Raw genomic sequence first — 18092 nt, forward strand, 5'->3', positions numbered from 1 at the left:
CTATTTCCCTACAGTCTATATCTTCCATATCCTTTTCCACAGTAAATACTGATGCAAAACACTCATTTAGTATCTCCCCCATTTTTCTGCAGCTCCACACAAAGGCTGCCTTGCTGTTCTTTGAGGGTCCCTATTCTCTCCCTAGTTACCCTTTTGTCCTTAATGTATTTGTAAAAACACTTTGGATTCTCCTTAGTTCTATTTGCCAAAGCTATCTCATGTCCCCTTTTTGCACTCCTGATTTCCCTCTTAAGTATACTCCTACTTCCTTTATACCCTTCTAAGGATTCACTTGATCTATCCTGTCTATACCTGACATATACTTCCTTTTTCTTAACCAAACCCTCAATTTCTTTAGTCATCCCACATTCCCTATGCCGACCAGCCTTTCCTTTCACCCTAACAGGAATATACTTTCTCTGGATTCTCGTTATCTCATTTCTGAAGGCTTCTCATTTTCCAGCCATCCCTTTACCTGCGAACATCTGCCCCCAAACAGTTTTCGAATGTTCTTGCCTAATACCCTCAAAATTGGCCTTTCTCCAATGTAGAACTTAAACTTTTAGATCTGGTCTATCCTTTTCCATCACTATTTCAAATCTCATAGAATTATGGTCGCTGGCCCTAAAGTGCTCCCCCACTGACACCTCAGTCACCTGCTCTGCCTTATTTCCCAAGAGTAGGTCAAGTTTTGCACCTTCTCTAGTAGGTACATCCACATACTGAATCAGAAAATTCCCTTGTACACACTTAACAAATTCCTCTCCATCTAAATCCTTCACACTGTGGCAGTCCCAGTTGATGTTTGGAAAGTTAAAATCTCCTACCATAACTACCCTATTATTCTTACAGATAGCTGAGATCTCCTTACAGGTTTGTTTCTCAATTTCCCTCTGACTATTGGGGGGGTCTATAATACAATCCCAATAAGGTGATCACCCCTTTCTTATTTCTCAGTTCCAACCAAATAACTTCCCTGGATGTATTTCCAGGAATATCCTCCCTCAGCACAGATGTAATGCTATCCCTTATCAAAAATGCCACCCCCCCTCCTCTCATGCCTCCCTTTCTATTCTTCCTATAGCATTTGTATCCTGGAACATTAAGCTGCCAGTCTTGCTCATTCCTGAGCCATGTTTCTGTAATTGCTATGACATCCCATTCCCATGTCCCTAACCATGCCCTGAGTTCATCTGCCTTCCCTGTTAGGCCCCTTGCATTGAAATAAATGCAGTTTAATTTATTAGTCCTACCTTGTCCCAGCCTGCCCTGACTGTTTGACTCGCTTCTGTTCTCAGCTGTACCCATCTCAGTGAGGAAAGAGATCGAACTATTTCCCTGTGTCCCACGCCCCCATCTTACTAGTTTAAATCCTCCCAAGCAGTTCTAGCAAATTTCCCTGCCAATATATTAGTCCCCTTCCAATTTAGTTGCAATTTGTCCTTCTTGTACAGGTCACTTCTACCCCAAAAGAGATTCCAATGATCCAAAAATGTGAATCCTTCTCCCATACACCAGCTCCTCAGCCATGCATTCATCTGCTCTATCCTCCTATTCCTGCCCTCACTAGCTCGTAGCACCGGGAGTAATCCAGATATTACTACCCTTGAGGACCTCCTTTTTAAATTTCTGCCTAACTCTGTAATCTCCCTTCAGAATCTCAACTGTTTCCCTTTCTATATCTTTGGTTTCAATGTGGACAATGACCTCTTACTGGCCCCTCTCCCCCTTGAGAACATTCTGCACCCTCTCTGAGACATCCTTGATCCTGGCACCAGGGAAGCAACACACCATTCTGCTTTTTCGCTGCTGACCACAGAAATGTCTGTCTGTACCTCAGACTGGAGAATCCCCTAACACAATTGATCTCTTGGATGCTGACGTACTCCTCATTGCATTAGAGCCAGTCTCAATACCAGAAGCTTGGCTGTTCGTGCTACATTCCCCAGAGAATCCATCATCCCCTACATTTTCCAAAACAGCATACCCATTTGAAATGGGTATATCCACAAAAGACTCCTGCACTAGCTGCCTACCTCTCCATACCTTTCCTGGAGTTAATCCATCTATTTGACTGTATCTGAGACTTTACCCTTTCCTATAACTACCATCCATCACATAATATTGCTGTTACAAATTCCACATTGCTTCTAACTGTCTCTCTAACCGCTCCATTTGATCTGATAAGATTTGCAGCCAACAGCATTTATGGCAGACATAATCCACAGTAACCCTCAAACTCTTTTTAAACTCCCACATCTGACAAGAAGTGCATATCACTCTATTAAAGGCCATTTTTGCTCCTTCACAATCTACAGACCCAGAAAATCACACCATCTTATTCCTCTACAAATACTGCCCCAGGTTAAATTAATCGTTATGGCTTACATTTTAAGTTTAATCAAGAGACATATCTCCAAAACATATAATCAAGAAGGAACCCACTCTACTCACTACTGCAGATTCTCTGTAGGCCACACTTAAAGCAACGATTAACTTATCTGATTCTGTGCTGTGAACTTCGCCCTACAGTTCCTCCAAGATCAGTTGTTAATTTTTCCAGACGCACTCTGATGTCCAGCGATACATGAATTCAAACAGCAAAGGCAGTAACTGTGCAGGTTCTCTCTCTCTCTCTTTCTCTCCTGCAATGACCTCTCTATGTGCTTCCTTTGTCTGTTCTTCTCCCTTTTAAAATTGCTGTTGTTTTGCCTTTTTTCCCCCCAAAGTTCCAAAACAATGCAACAGCGTATAAAACAGTAATTGCTGCTCCTGGAATTTGAGGAAATCACCTCTACCACCTAAAATACCTCAAAAAAGGAGCAGCTGTTACAGCCAGAAATTTTTCCCATCCTCCATCTTGGATTACCCAAACAAATACTGAACTGACAGGCTGTTGTGATCACTTGGCCATAGATTAATGCAACTCTATGAAATCCAAATCAAATAAATGAAATCACCTACATCGAAATTATCTTGTTATTTAAAGACTGAAACCAGCCAACTGAGTCAGTGTCAGGAAATTCACATTCTTGTTTAGCTGGTATTTGCATGATCAATTCACAAATTGGGAATGAAAGATTGCCAGGACATTAGAACAGACTCAGGAGTATACAAATGGATATGTAACAACAGCTGCTTTGAGCAGCAAAAAAGAAAGAAAATGAAATATGAAATGATAATAGCAAGAACACTGCAAGCTTCTCTCTCCCTGCCTTTCAACCTCACTATCAGAGTCTGTTGAAAAAGCACAGAGGGACAATAACCATCATGAGAAGCCAAATTCTACAAACTTTGCCACAGTTACAGAACATGAATCAACAATTAAACAACTGGTCCCTGGTTTCAAATGTAAGACTCTAAAGTTTTTTAAAAACTGTATTGTCTATTGATATTCAGTTGGCTAGACAGCTGGATTGCCATGCAGCATGAAACCAACAGTGTGCGTTTAATTCCTGCACCAGCTGAGGTTACCATGACAGATTGTACTTCTTTACCTCTGCCCTTGCATGAGGCTGGTGACCCTCAGGTTCAACCAATATCAGTTGTCTCTTGATCTTGAGAGAGGAGCCCGATTACTTGATAAGACTATGCCAAATTTACCTTTATCTACTCACCAGACAATCTTCTATTTTTAGCCTTATTATTTGTGTATGTGCAATTGCATTTATTTTATTTTGTGGGGATGCAATTGGTAATAAAATTCCTCTTTCCTCAAAATCTTTTAATTTGATTTCTTCTTTTGACCTATTAATTATGTTTTCATTGTGTGGTTAAAAAAAAATTTGTTGTGACCTATTGAGAGGGGATTAAAAAAAGGGGCAATTCCCCATCTCACCTGGTTATGGCAAAGTAAATAGATGCGGTATAACATTTCTATACATGAATAAAACACCCATTTCACTGAGGTGCCCTGAAAAGGATTTCTTCTTCCTTTATCTACCATTGTGTCTGGGTGCAGGCCTGACATGTATAGTAGCTGGGGTGGAGGGAGCCTGCTAACTAGGAGGTCCTGGTAACTTTGAAAACTTTGGCAAGTGTCCTCTGTGATCTTGGGCTGCAGGCTGGTGAGACCTCCTGCAGGAGCATCCTCCTCCAGTTGATTTGTGGCAGGCAACGAAGTACCCAGCAAACGAGGGGTGGAGAAAAAGGGCACCTATGGAGCACTGTTTCCTCTAAGCTCTGCAGCCCGATCAGTGAGCTTGGAACCTCAAGTGCAGCTGTGTGGTTTTTGAGTGAGGCGTCCATGAAATGAGAAGTCACTTTCTGGCATTTGGCAGATATCTCCAGGGAGGGTGGGGTTGACAACCAGAGGCTGTTGTCAAGTTCTTGGGCTTCAGTGAATGACGTGCTGCCCAGGTGGCCTTCAAATACAGTGCTAGAAACAAAAGCTCTGGAAGATGCGATTGGTGGTGAGAACCTTCACCTATCACCCACATGATTCACTGTTTCAGTTGCGGCAAAATTCCATTGCATACAAAATGTCTTGAGCAGTGGACGATTACTCCAAATGCCTGGCCACAGCCCATCGCAGAAATAATGCTGTCTCGGATGCCCACCACCACACTTAAATTCCAAAATTGAAAATTATGGCCATGGGTAGCTCTACTGGGGAAAGATGTACAATTGCGTTGTTTCACAGGTTAATTAACAATACTTAGAAAAGTATCTATTATAAGTCCTCCTTGTGTTATAGCTTCACCATGTTAGCTCATGACTTTTAGGTGCTTCTCCTGGTATTCATATAGCTCCATGGGTGTTATGCCATCTCAGTCAGATCCAATAAATGATCCTAAAGGACATTAGTGAGCCAAGTGGAGTTTTATGACCATGTAATATCTTAATGGTCACCATAACTGATATTAATTTTCAATCCAAAATTTTGCAACTTATTTTGAATTCACAAAACTGCTACAGTGAAACTTGAAAACAATTTTTTTCCAGATTATTAGGTTAGCATATTACTATTCTATAAAAATATCCATTACACTACCATAATGTTTAATCCTCTTCTATCATATCTTTTGACTTCTCAGTTTCAACACCAATTGAATAAGGATCTGCTTCACTTTAATTGTTCTTTACAGTTTAATGGCCATACACAAAAGAGTTGATGTGATCATGTCTAATTAGAGTCAAAACTATCCAAGTATTTGGAAGTAAAATTGCAAAATAAGGGTAAGAATCAGAGAGTCATAGAGATGTACAGCACAGAAACAGACCATTCAGTCCAACTCGTCCATGCTGACTAGATATCCCAACCCAATCTAGTCCCACCTGACAGAACGCAGCCCTTATCCCTCCAAACCTTTCCTATTCATATATCCATCCAGATGCCTTTTAAATGTTGCAATTGTACTAACCTCCACCACTCATCACCACCACTATTCCATACACATACCACCCTCTGCATGAAGAAGTTGCCCCTTAGGTCTCTTTTATCTCTTTGTTTTCTGAGCCTAAACCTATGCCCTCTAGTTCTGGACCCCCCTCCACCCCAGGGAAGCGATTTTGTTTATTTATCCTATCCATGCCCTCATGATTTTATAAAGCTCTATAAGGTCACCTCTCAGCCTCTGACACTCCAGGGAAAACAGCCTATTCAACCCCTCCCTATAGCTCAATTCATCCAACCCAAGCAACATCCTTGTAAATCTTTTATGAACCCTTTCAAGTTTCACAACATCCTTCCAGTAGGAAGGAGACCAAATTTGCATGCAATATTCCAAAAGTGGCCTAACCAATGTCCAGTACAGCTGCAACATGACCTCCCAATCCTTATACTCAATGCTCTGACCAATAAAGGAAAGCATACCAAATGCCTTCTTCACAATCCTTCAAGGAGCTATGAGCCTGCACTCCAAGGTCTCTTTGTTCAGCAACATTCCCTAGGACCTTACGATTAAGTGTATAAGTCCTGCTAAGATTTGCTTTTGCAAAATGCAGCACCTCACATTTATCTAAATTATACTCCATCTGCCATTTCTCAGCCCATTGGCCCATCTGATCAAGATCCTGTTGTAATCTGAGGTAACCTGCTGCGCTGTCCACTGCACCTCCAATTTTGGTGTCATCTGCAAAGTTACGAATTATACCTCTTATGCTCACATCCAAATTATTTATATAAATGACAAAAGGTAGTGGACCCAGCACCGATCCTTGTGGCATCCACTGGTCACAGGAAGTGAGTCAAACAGTCAGGGCAGGCAGGGACAAAGCAGAGAACAAAGTAGGACTGATAAATTAAATTTCATTTATTTCAATGCAAGAGGCCTAACAGGGAAGGCAGGTAAATTCAGGGCATGGTTAGGAACATGGTACTAGGATATCATAGCAATTACAGAAATATGGCTCAGGGATGGACCGGACTGGCAGCTTAATGTTCCAAGGTACAATGCTACAGAAAGGCAAGAGAGGAGGGGGAGTGGCGTTTTGGATAAAGGATAGCATTACAGCTGTGTTGAGGGAAGATATTCCCAGAATTATATCCAGGGAAGTTATTTGGGTTGAACTGAGAAATAAGAAAGGGATGATCACCTTATTGGGATTGTATTATAGATCCCCGAATAGTCAGAGGGAAATTGAGAAACTGAGTTGTAAGTAGATCTCAGTTATCTGTAAGAATAGTAAGTTAGTTATGGTAGGAGATTGTAATTTTTCAAACATAGACTTGGACTGCCATAGTGTTAAGGGTTTAGATGGAGTAGAATTTGTTAAGTGTGTCCAAGAAAATTTTCTGACTCAATATGTGGGTGTACATACTACAGAACGTGCAAACCTTGACCTATTCTTGGGAAATAAGGCAGGGCAGTTGACTGAGGTGTGAGTGGGGGAGCACTTTGGGGCCAGCAACCATAATTCTATTAGTTTTAAAATAGTGACAGAAAAGGATAGATCAGATCTAAAAGTTTGAGTTCTACATTGGAGGAAGTCTAATTTTGACGGTATTAAGCAAGAACTTCCAAAAGCTGATTGGGGACAGATGTTCGCAGGTAAAGGGACAGCTGGAAAATGGGAAGGCTTCAGAAATTAGATAACAAGAGTCCAGAGACAATATATTCCTTTTAGGTTGAAAGGAAAGGCAGGTAGGTGTAGGGAATGCTGGATAATGAAGGAAATTGAGTGTTTGTTTAAGGAAAAGAAGGAAGCATATGTCAGGTATAGACAGGATAGATCGAATGAATCCCTAGCAGAATATAAAGGCAGTAGGAGTATACTTAAGAGGGAGTTTAGGAGGGCAAAAAGGGGACATGAGCTTTGGCAAATAGAGTTAAGGAGAATTCAAAGGGCTTTTACAAATACATTAAGGACAAAAGGGTAATTAGGGAGAGAATAGGACTCCTCAAATATCAGCAAGACGGCCTTTATGTGGAACCGCAGGAGATGGGGGAGATACTAAATGAGTATTTTGCCTCTGTTTACTGTGGAAAAGAACATGGAAGATATAGAATGTAGGGAAATAGATGGTGATATCTTGAAAAATGTCCATATTACAGAGGAGGACGTGCTGGATGTCTTGAAACGCATAAAAGTGGATAAATTTATTTGCATTTATGCATGTGATAAAATGCATTTCACACTTTTAAACAAAGGAGATACCATGATGTGTAAAGCAAATTAGATTAGATTAGATTAGATTAGATTACTTACAGTGTGGAAACAGGCCCTTCGGCCCAACAAGTCCACACCGCCCCGCCGAAGCGCAACCCACCCATACCCCTACCTTTACCCCTTACCTAACACTACGGGCAATTTAGCATGGCCAATTCACCTGGCCTGCACATCTTTGGACTGTGGGAGGAAACCAGAGCACCCGGAGGAAACCCACGCAGACACGGGGAGAACGTGCAAACTCCACACAGTCAGTCGCCTGAGGCGGGAATTGAACCCGGGTCTCTGGCGCTGTGAGGCAGCAGTGCTAACCACCGTGCCACCGTGTCGCCCAAATGCTTTCATTGAATAAATTATGCAGCAAATATTGATTAAACATTTTTTTCCATTAATAAGTTTGGTGTAAAATGTTTTACTCCTATGATAGATGCACTTGTAGTCAACTTGAAGAAAATAGCAAACATATATGAAAATGTTAGGAGGAAGTGAGGACTGCAGATTCTGCTGAAAAAGCACAGCTGGTCAGATAGCATCCAAGGAGCAGGAGAAGTGACATTTCGAGCATAAGCTCTTCATCGGATAGGTGGGAAGGAAAATGGACAGGTAGGACAGTTCAAGAGGGTGTTGCAAAGTTGGAAGGTTGGATCTGGGATAAGGTGGGGAAAGGGAAATGGGGAAGCTGGTGAAATCTGCATCAATCCTGTGTAGTTGGTGGGTCCCAAGGCGGAAGATGAGGTGTTCTTCCTCCAGGCATCGTGTGGCTAAAGTTCGGCAGTGGAGGAGGCCCAGGACTTGCATGTCCATGGCGGAGAGGGTGGGGGAGTTAAAGTGTTTGGCAACAGGGCAGTGGGGTTGTTTAGTGTGAGTGTCCCAGAGATGTTCTCTGAAATGTTCCACAAGTTGGCATCCTGTCTCCCCAGTGTAGAGTAGACCACATCAAGAGCAAAAGACACAGTAGATTACGTGTGTGGAAATACAGGTAAATCTCTGTTGGATGTGGAATGATCCTTTGGGGCGTTGGACGGAGATGTTGGGAGAGGTCTGGCATTGGTTTTGCACTTCTTGGGGGGTGTGGTGGACCTAATAAGGTAGTCATGGAGATAATGGTCTCTCCAGAACAGATGGGGGTGTGGAGGGAAATATATCCCTGGTGGTGGGGTCTGTTTGTAGGTGGCGGAAATCGTGGAGGATGATGCGATGTAGCCGGAGGGTGGTGGGGTGGAAGATGAGGACTAGGGGGATTCTGTCCTTGTTGTGATTGGAGGGATGGAGTTCAAGGGTGGAGGTGCAGGAAGTGGAAGAGATGCACTGGAGGGCATTGTTGACCACGTAGGAGGGAAAATTGTGGTCTCTGAAGAAGGAAGAAGAAGGGAAAATGTTGCAAAGAATGTTTCTTTTGGTTGATTCAGATGCCTCAGAAAAACAACTGTGTGAAGGTGTGAAAGCTTCTGACTAAAGATTATCATGATGTTGTTGATTTCCAGGATTATATAAAGGAAAATTAATCAGATAAAGTACATTTATACCACCAGGACTTGCATCAAGTCATTACCAAGTTAAGATTCAATTGGCATTCCCTAAATTAAGAGTAATATTCCAGCTACCCAACAATGTGGAAAATTTCCCAGGTATGTCCTGCACACACAAAGCATGACAAATTCAACTGGCCAATTACACCGCCCCATTAATCTACTCTCGATCATCAATAAAATGATGGAAGGTGTCACCAAAAGTACTATTAAGTAACTCTTGCTTAGCAATAACCCGCACACTGATACTTAGTTTGAAGTACTCAATTGAGCCTTGGTTTAAATATGGACAAAACAGATGAACTCTGAAGGGGAAATGAAAGTAACTGCCTTTGCCATCAAGGCTCCATTTGATTTAGTATGGTAACGAGGAATCATTACAAAACTAGTCAGTGGGAATTGGGGGGAAAACACTTTCTCTTGTCAAACCTGGCTCAAAAGAAGATGGTTGTGGTCGTTGGAGGTCAGTCATCTCAGGACACCCCTACTGAAGTTCTTTACGATAGTATCCTAGGTGAAAGCAACTTCAGCTGCTTTATCAATGATGCTGCCTTGATCATAAAGCAAGAAAGTGGGGATATTTGCTAATAATTGTATGATGTTCAGTACCAATCGTAACTCCTCAGATACCAAAGCAATCAGTGCCCAAATGCATGAAGATCTGGACATCATCCAGATGTGTGCTGACAAGTGGCAAGCAATATTCATCCACTCAAGTATAAGGACTGTGTCTTTTCACTGTTTTTAAAGCTGTGAACTAACATTAAAAAGAAATGTTTGAATAGTGTTTGAACAATGAATACAGTTTTTTAATGCAAGTAACCTGATAGCCATGGCAGATATGATCTCGAACCAAGGGTGTGTTCTGATGCAGCTCTTTTTGATGATAAGAAGTTAATTGGTTTGTGGACTAGTGACAGTTACCAATGGCATTTTTCTTGCTAACAGTTGTGTGATTAGTTCTTGGGTGGCTGAGCAGCTTGGAGCTGTAAACAAATTAGAGCCACAGAGAGAGAGAGAGAGAGAGAGAGAGGAAAAGAGAGAGAGAGAGAGAGAGAGTGGGCAGGTCTTCTTCCAGGCCCAAAGATGCCTGTTCTCTGCAGTCTAACATTCAGTTTAAACCTGAAGAAAATCAGTCACCTTTGCTGCAGCATTTGCAGCAAATAATGAAAACTGTGAGGAAGTGTGATGCTGCCTTTATTATAAACTGAAAAGTTTATTGCAATACTTCATTTGAATTTTAACAATCCTTTTAATTAGCCCCAAGAATGAGCTCATTGTTTTTAAATATGAAGTCATTCAGCACAACTGATTGATCTTAATTTATCGGTAGAATATTTTGAACCTCTGTGTCAGTGTAGAGTTAGAATTCATTGTAATTTTGTCTTTTAAAAAAATTATTAAGAATATATTAAGGATGATTTAATTCTTTAGAACAAGCTGCCCACCACTTATTGTCCATGCTTAGCATGGGTAAGCTTTTATTTCAGGGATTTTGTGCTGACTATTTTTCAATGTCAAAGCAATCCATTCCAAAGATACTGCCTGTGCAGTATTGAATACTAGACATTTCAGGAAATAATATATTACAAACTCACCAATTGCTGCAACGTTTTTGATCCAAACGTTTGCATCTTATTAAACTAAGACTGATGCATTGTACAGTGTAACATTAGTAATCAATGCAGATGGTAAGAAATCCTGCTTCTTTCAAATATTTGACTATAACACAATGGTTATCTTACTTCTGAATTTTTTTAGATTCCCTACAGTGTGGAAACAGGCACTTCGGCCCTACAGGTCCACACTGACCCTGCAAAGAGTAACTCACCTAGACCCATTCCCCTACCCTATATTTACGCCTGACTGATGCACCTAGCCTACTCAATCCTGAACACTATGGGTAATTTAGCATGACGAATTCACCTAACCTGCACATCTTCGGCTTGTGGGAAGAAACTGGAGCACCCGGAGAGAGCCCACGCTGACACAGGAGAATGTGTAAACTCCACACAGAGAGTCACTCGAGGCTGGAATCGAATCCGGGTCCCTGGCGCTGTGAGGCTGCAGTGCTAACCACTGAGCCACCATATATGTACATGTTAGTTATATTATCAATTTTTAAATGCATCTTCACTTGTGTACCTATGTAAATAACGTTTTGACATTTCTAATGTGATTGTCCTTTCTGTTAGAATAGTACACATATTTTGATAATGTTATGCAGGTCGCTCAAGCATTATATAATTTATGGTCTCACCATGTCATAATCTAGCCCTAATTCTAAGACATTGTCTCTCCTTGCGTTACATATGATATGTCAAGACAAAGGTCAACAGTCTTACAGATCAAGAAAATTGAAAGTGGATGGGGAAAAGGAGAGAAAGCAGATAGGAAGAGGTGGGAGGAAATACAGTGTGGGGCGCGCGGGCAGGGAAGTTAGAGAAAATAAATTTGAAGGAGTGATGTGATGCAGAGTAAGTGAGAAAGGAGCTGAGGAGAAGCATAGAGCCGGAGAGGAGAAATGCAGTAGAGTTAAGCAAAATAGCAGAAAGATGGTGAATGAAGAGGAAGAAGGAGGTGTAGAACTTGAGATGCTGTCCAAGAGATTGAGAGGATGCAGATGGGAGGGGGCAAGAAGAATGGTATGAGATGAAAAATGAGAGTGAAGAGAGGAGAGGAAGCTCATTGGTGTGAGAAAGGTGGGGATAAACAGAAATGAAGAGACAGGAAGAAGATGAGTCATGGGATGGAACATGAATGTGACAAAATTGCCTTGGTAGGTGTGATGTAGATTATGCTTCTGATTTTACCTCCTACGTACTGCTTTTTGCTTGACTTAATTTACTACCACACATGATTGTAACACAAATTAAAACAGACAACTTGAGGCATGAATAAGTGGACAATTTTACATACAGTAGGTTAGATTCAGGGGTCAGTGGCAAAGCAATGGTGCCACTAACCTCAAAAAAAGCTGCCCACAAAGACTCAGTGATCTTGATGGTGTGGATTGCACTTTACTCAATGACAATTTGAATCTGATGGCAAGTCGAAGAGATATCCCAGCATTGACCAATAACAAACAAAAACAGATTTTTTTAAAAAGATTCCTATTGACCTGGATCTTGTGGAAATGTTAGGAAGTTTGGTCTGGAATTGGTTAGCATTTATATCACTACTCCTCTAAAGCCGGTAACAACTTTTGGAATTTGTACATGCACAATTAAACTGAATGAATTCAGAGACTCCTGTCAGTGATTCTTGCAGCTTTTTCACAGCGCATGCTGTTTGAATTCCTACAGTCTTCAATGAACTAGAAATCACTGAATTGATTAGAAATTGCCCTTTTACATTGTAATCTCACTGATAAAAGCCACCTTCAAAAACATAATGCATGATTAGTTAGGTGTAACTTTTTTTTCTACTGTTATAGTAAACTTACTTCTTGCTGGAGAACATCTCTGGCCTTGGAGAATAGTTTTTGGATTTATGCAATGTCAATTATTCCCTTACTGATAAAAGGTATTTTTAATACAGAAACTTTTAAGATGCTTCAGCTCCTAATATTTATATTCTACATCCCAATCATTTACTGGGCTCACGGTACAAATTCAGAAAAAAAATCCAGTTAATTTCCTGGTTTGCAGTCTGTGAAATATTTTACTGTGATGTAACGTACTTTGGTTGATAAACATTGTTATTGTTCAAGACTAAATACAAACTGAAAGAACTGCCGATGATGTAAATCAGAAGCCAAAACAGCAATTGCTCGAAAAGTTCTGCAGGTCTGGCAGCATCTGTGGAGAGAAATCACAATTAACATTTCAGGTCGATTAACTCTTTTGGGTCACTCGACCTGAAACATTTACTCTGATTTCTCTCCACAATGCTGCCAGACCTGTAGAGCTTTTCCAGCAATTTCTGTTTTGGCTTCTGATTTACATCATCATCAGTTCTTTCAGTTTGTATTTAGTATTTAAACAGCATGCTTTGTGAAAAAGCTGCAAGAATCACTGACAGGAATCTCTGAATTTTCAGTGCGTGTGTGAATTCCAGAAGTTATTACCAGCTTTAGAGAGATAGTGATATAAATGCTGATCAATTCCATACCAAAATCCATTACATTTCTACAAGATCCAGGTTAATAGGAATCTTTTAAAAATTTCTTCTTAAATATACATAAGCAACAGAAATGCCACCAGGTGGTGCTCTCTTCTAACAAAGCTACAATATTTTTCTCAAATAGAAGATTCTTAACAAAGATCGCTGAGTCATGTGATAATTTGGTTTATTATTGTTAAAGGAATGTTCATTGCAAATAGTGAGGGAAAATTTGGAAAAATCTAATTATTTCTTAATGTTCTGGCAGGGTTACGTTTGGGGAGTAATATATATTACTCATATTTAGTTGCTTTGATCATATAAATACACAATTAGCACGGCTAATTCTTTTAAACATACAGCCACAGAACTGTGGATGCTGGAAATCAGAAACAAGATTAGAAATTACTGTAAAAACTCAGAAGATCTGAAGCATCTGTGGAGAGAAAGCAGAGTCAACATTTTGGGTGCAGAGGCCACTTCTTCAGAACTGATTGTAGCTAGGAAAAGGTTGGTATATATGCTAGAGAAGTGGGAGGAAGGGCAAGAAGGGAAGAAGTAGCTGATGGAAATGGAGTCCAGATAGAGAGAAAAACAGCTGGCCAGAATAAGGAATGGGTAAAAGTCAGTTGCTAATGGGGACCGTTAGTGGCTGACAATGGGTTGTTTGTAGCCAACATCTCTGTCTCAAGCTTGCTACAGTGTTCCAGTGAAGCTCAGCCCAAGCTGGAAGAACTTCACCTCATTTTCCTCTTGGGAACTCTGCAACCTTTCAGATTCAGTATTGAGTTCAAAGGTTTTAGGGTCTGAGCACCTCCTCCCATCTCCTTATCCCAAACCCCCACCCACCCAAGGCCCTGTCATCTCATGAGCTGCTAACACAAACAACCCATTGTCAGCCATTAACCATCCCCATTAACAGCCAATCTTTACCCATTCCTTCGTCTGCCCAGCTGCTGTTCTCTCTATCTGGGCTCCATCTCCATTTATTGTTGACTCTTTTCCCGTCGCCTACCTCTTCTCTAGCATATATAGCAATCTTTTCCTAGCTACAATCAGTCCTAAAACATTGACTCTGCTTTCTCTCCATAGATACCTCCTGATCTTCTGAAATTTTCCAACAATTTCTGATTTTGGTTATGGCTAATTCTTTCTTTGTGTAGAATGAAAACAAACAGATATTTGCTCTAGTCTGTCCTGAATTAGAAGGGCTCATGATCAGCTAAAGGAAAGGAAAATAAAAGGAAATTTATATTGCACTTGATGGGACCTTAGGGATCCTAGTGCACTTTACTGTCAATTAAGCACTTTGCAATGTAGAAATAAATGAACACTGCAAAGTCTGCACACTGCAAGCTTTCACGAATACCCATGTAATAATGACTAAATACTTTGTTTTCATTAATGTTGGTCAGACCATAAGATCATAAAATGTAAGAGCTGAAGTAGGCCATTTGGCCCAGACAGCCCACTCTGCTATTTAATGAGATCATACCTAATCTGATAACCCTCAACTCCACCTTCCTATCTTTTCCCCATAATTTTTAATTTCCTTACTGATTAAAAAGCTGTTTCTCAGCTTTGAAGATAATTAACAACCCAGCCTCTACAACACTCTGTGGTAAAGCATTCTACAAATTTTCCACCATCCGAGAGAAAAGTTCCTCCTTATCTCTGTCTTCAATCAACAGTTTCTTACTCTGAGGTATTGTTCTCTAATCCTGGGCTATCCAACCTCTCTGAATCTACTCTTTCAAGCTCTCCGAAGTATCTTATGTGCTTCAATAAGATGTCCTCTAATTCTCTATATTTTTAATGAGTATTAGCCTAACTACTCAACCTCTTCTCATAAGAAAATTTCTCCCTTCCTGGGATCAACCTAGTCAACCTTTTCTAGACTGCTCCAATGTCAATATATTACTTCGATAAAGGGCTCAAAACTGTTCACAGTATTCCAGCTGTGGTTTTTCCAGTACCTTGTATAATTCTAGTAAAACCTCCCTGTTTTATATTCCATTTCCTCTGAAATAAAGCTTTCTGCAGTCTTTGTCCATTTAAATAATTTCAGAGCTCCTGCTCTTCTTGCCAAAGTTTACAAATTCACCTTTTCCCACATTATATTCAATCTGCTAAGTTTTTACCCACTCCATTAAATTGTTTAATCCCTCCCTAGACTCCTTGTATTATTCTCACTACTTGCCTTCCCTCCTATTTTTGTGTCATCAGCAAATTTGGAGATGGCACATTCACATGCACCACCCAAGTCATTAATATATATTGTAAATAACTGTGTCTCCAGCACTGATCCCTGTGGCATTCTCTTCGTTATATGTTGCCTATAAATGTCCCCTTTATCCCAATTCTCTGTCTTCTCTTCTTGTTCCCTGTTGCCTCTATCTTCCTTTTATCATAGATTCATAGATTAAGAGTCTTACAGCACACAAACAGCCCCTTCAGTCTAACTCTATTTAAAGAGGCTCTTACTGTCTATTCTTAAGTTACTTGCATGTTTGCCCTTATTTTTTTCTCCATCTTTGCTTGTTATCTTTTGTTAGCTGTTAAAAGTTTTCCAAACCTCTGAGTTGCCAGTAATCTTTGCCAGATTATAATATTTTTTTCTTCTTCCTCACTAGGAGTTTGCTGTGAGTGATGAACTTTGTTTGAGGGGAACAAATATTAAACAGGACTCTAGGAATGACAAAAATGTTCCATCCATCTTACAAAAAGCAAGCATAAGTAGGGCCTATGCGAGTTGCCATAGACACACTTTGTATTTGGAGTAAGCGAGTGGAGTTGTAAGAAAAGTTTTGAAATGTATGGACAAGCAGAGGATGATGTTGGTGGCTAAGGACTGGTTAGGCCTCAATTCAAGGGAAAAGTGGATCAATCCTTTATTACTCTGGTGGGATTGGAGGTATAGATAGGTTGATTTTGAAGTCCTTAGAACAACTGAGATTATAAACTAAATAGCTATATTTCAATAAAGAAAATTTGGCATATTTCCAAAATTATCTGTATGGAATTCAAGATTGAGAGACAGCTGGACAAGTAATTGAGAAACTTGATGCATAGCCCTCTGCATAGGGTGTAATCATGACAGAAGAATCAGACACATGAGATTCCAATGTTGCATATTGACAAAAAAGTCATGGAAACTGTAAATAAGTTTGACAGACAGGTAGAAATATTCATAAAACAACTTGTCAAGCCACTTCCCAAACTCTTCGTCTCTATCATCTAGAAGGACAAAGTCAGCAAAAACATGGAAACATTTGCGCCTACAAGTTCCCCGTCAAGTCATTCACCATCTTGAGTTGAAACTATATAGCCTTTCTTTCGCTGTCACAAGGTCAAACTGTTGGAACTCTCTTCCTAAGAGTACTGTGGCTGTACCAACACAACATCAGTGCAAGTACAGAGCTCATCACCACTTTATCAAGAGCATTTCAGGATGGTCCAAAAGTGCACATCCCATGAACAAGTAAGGAAAACGAAAACACACCTATTGTATATAAAATTAGCCTCTTATTCATCCGTCATGTTTTCTGTCTATAGGTAGTTTTTATTATTTGATCAGGTAAATTACAAAATTTAATATCATGTGTATTTCTGAGGTTACCTGATACAAATCTTACAATTTGTTCTGCTCTCGTGCATCCAAAATGTTTCTTATTTTATTTTCTGGGGGCTGGCTAGTGTACAAATGTAGAAGATTTGACAGTCTTCATAATCAACTAACATGCTGTCACTGATAATCTAAAATCTCACATGAAGGAAAAAGAAAAGAAAAAATGCCCACTAAGGCTAATGTTGATGTTCAGAGAATAAGAAACGAAAAGCTAGACAAATTGTTTTTATAACACATAATGATCCTGAATATTGTGATGATTTTATACAAGTATCAAACTATGATTATTGACAAATTTTTCCAGGGTTTTAATTATTTAGAATACATAACCACAATGTATGCATATTGCTATGTTGTATATATTAGGTGTGTAATATATGTCAAAATGCTCTAAGGAAATAACAAAACCTATAAATCAGAAAATAACAATGAAAATATTATGGCAACCCTGATGTATTGTTTGAGATTATTTTAAAATTAATTGGAACATTATATAAGGAAGCAGATGGGGAGAACAGAGTTGAAACTTAGGTATAAAATTAATTATGCTAAACAATATTTTGATTCATTATTCAAACAACAGAAAAATAATTTCAGCAGGCTTGCAATTCTATTCTCATCTAGCACAACAGCAGCAGATCACATTCAATTTTAAAGTTGTTCAGGTAAGATATGGAAGAGCAGGAAGATGAAAGAAGTTTAAATTTATTGTACTAGAAAGCATAGCATAACCAGAATTTCATGGATACCCGACAGGTCTCTTTCTGGAGTGTATCTTTGTGTTTTACTGAGGAACAAATGGGCAATTCTTCAAGTAAAAACAGAAAATTCTGACAGTACTCAGCAGGGAATACTTCTACCATAGTTCTCACAAATAACATAAATCGATGCAAGCATCTTTTTAAAAATAATTTTATTTAACAACTTTTAACAATGGATTGTATACCACAAAAAATCTTTTCATTTAATTAGGAGCTCACTTTTCATTGCTGTGAGCTTGAAGTATTTTCATTGTTCAGTCCTCAGTTTTTACCCTTAAAGTATTTATAGTGCAAAAGGAATATTTGTACCACAAAGGCATGAATTTTTTTTTAAAATCCTTACAAACTAATATGAACATATATGAACTGAAATGTAACTTTGCTGTAAGTTTAATGCACTTTCCATAAGGACAGGCAGGAACTGAGTTTCAACAGTAATTCTCTTTCCTTTGGAGATTT

This window comes from Chiloscyllium plagiosum, chromosome 13 (genome assembly GCF_004010195.1).
Source record: "Chiloscyllium plagiosum isolate BGI_BamShark_2017 chromosome 13, ASM401019v2, whole genome shotgun sequence".
Lineage (NCBI taxonomy): Eukaryota > Metazoa > Chordata > Chondrichthyes > Orectolobiformes > Hemiscylliidae > Chiloscyllium > Chiloscyllium plagiosum.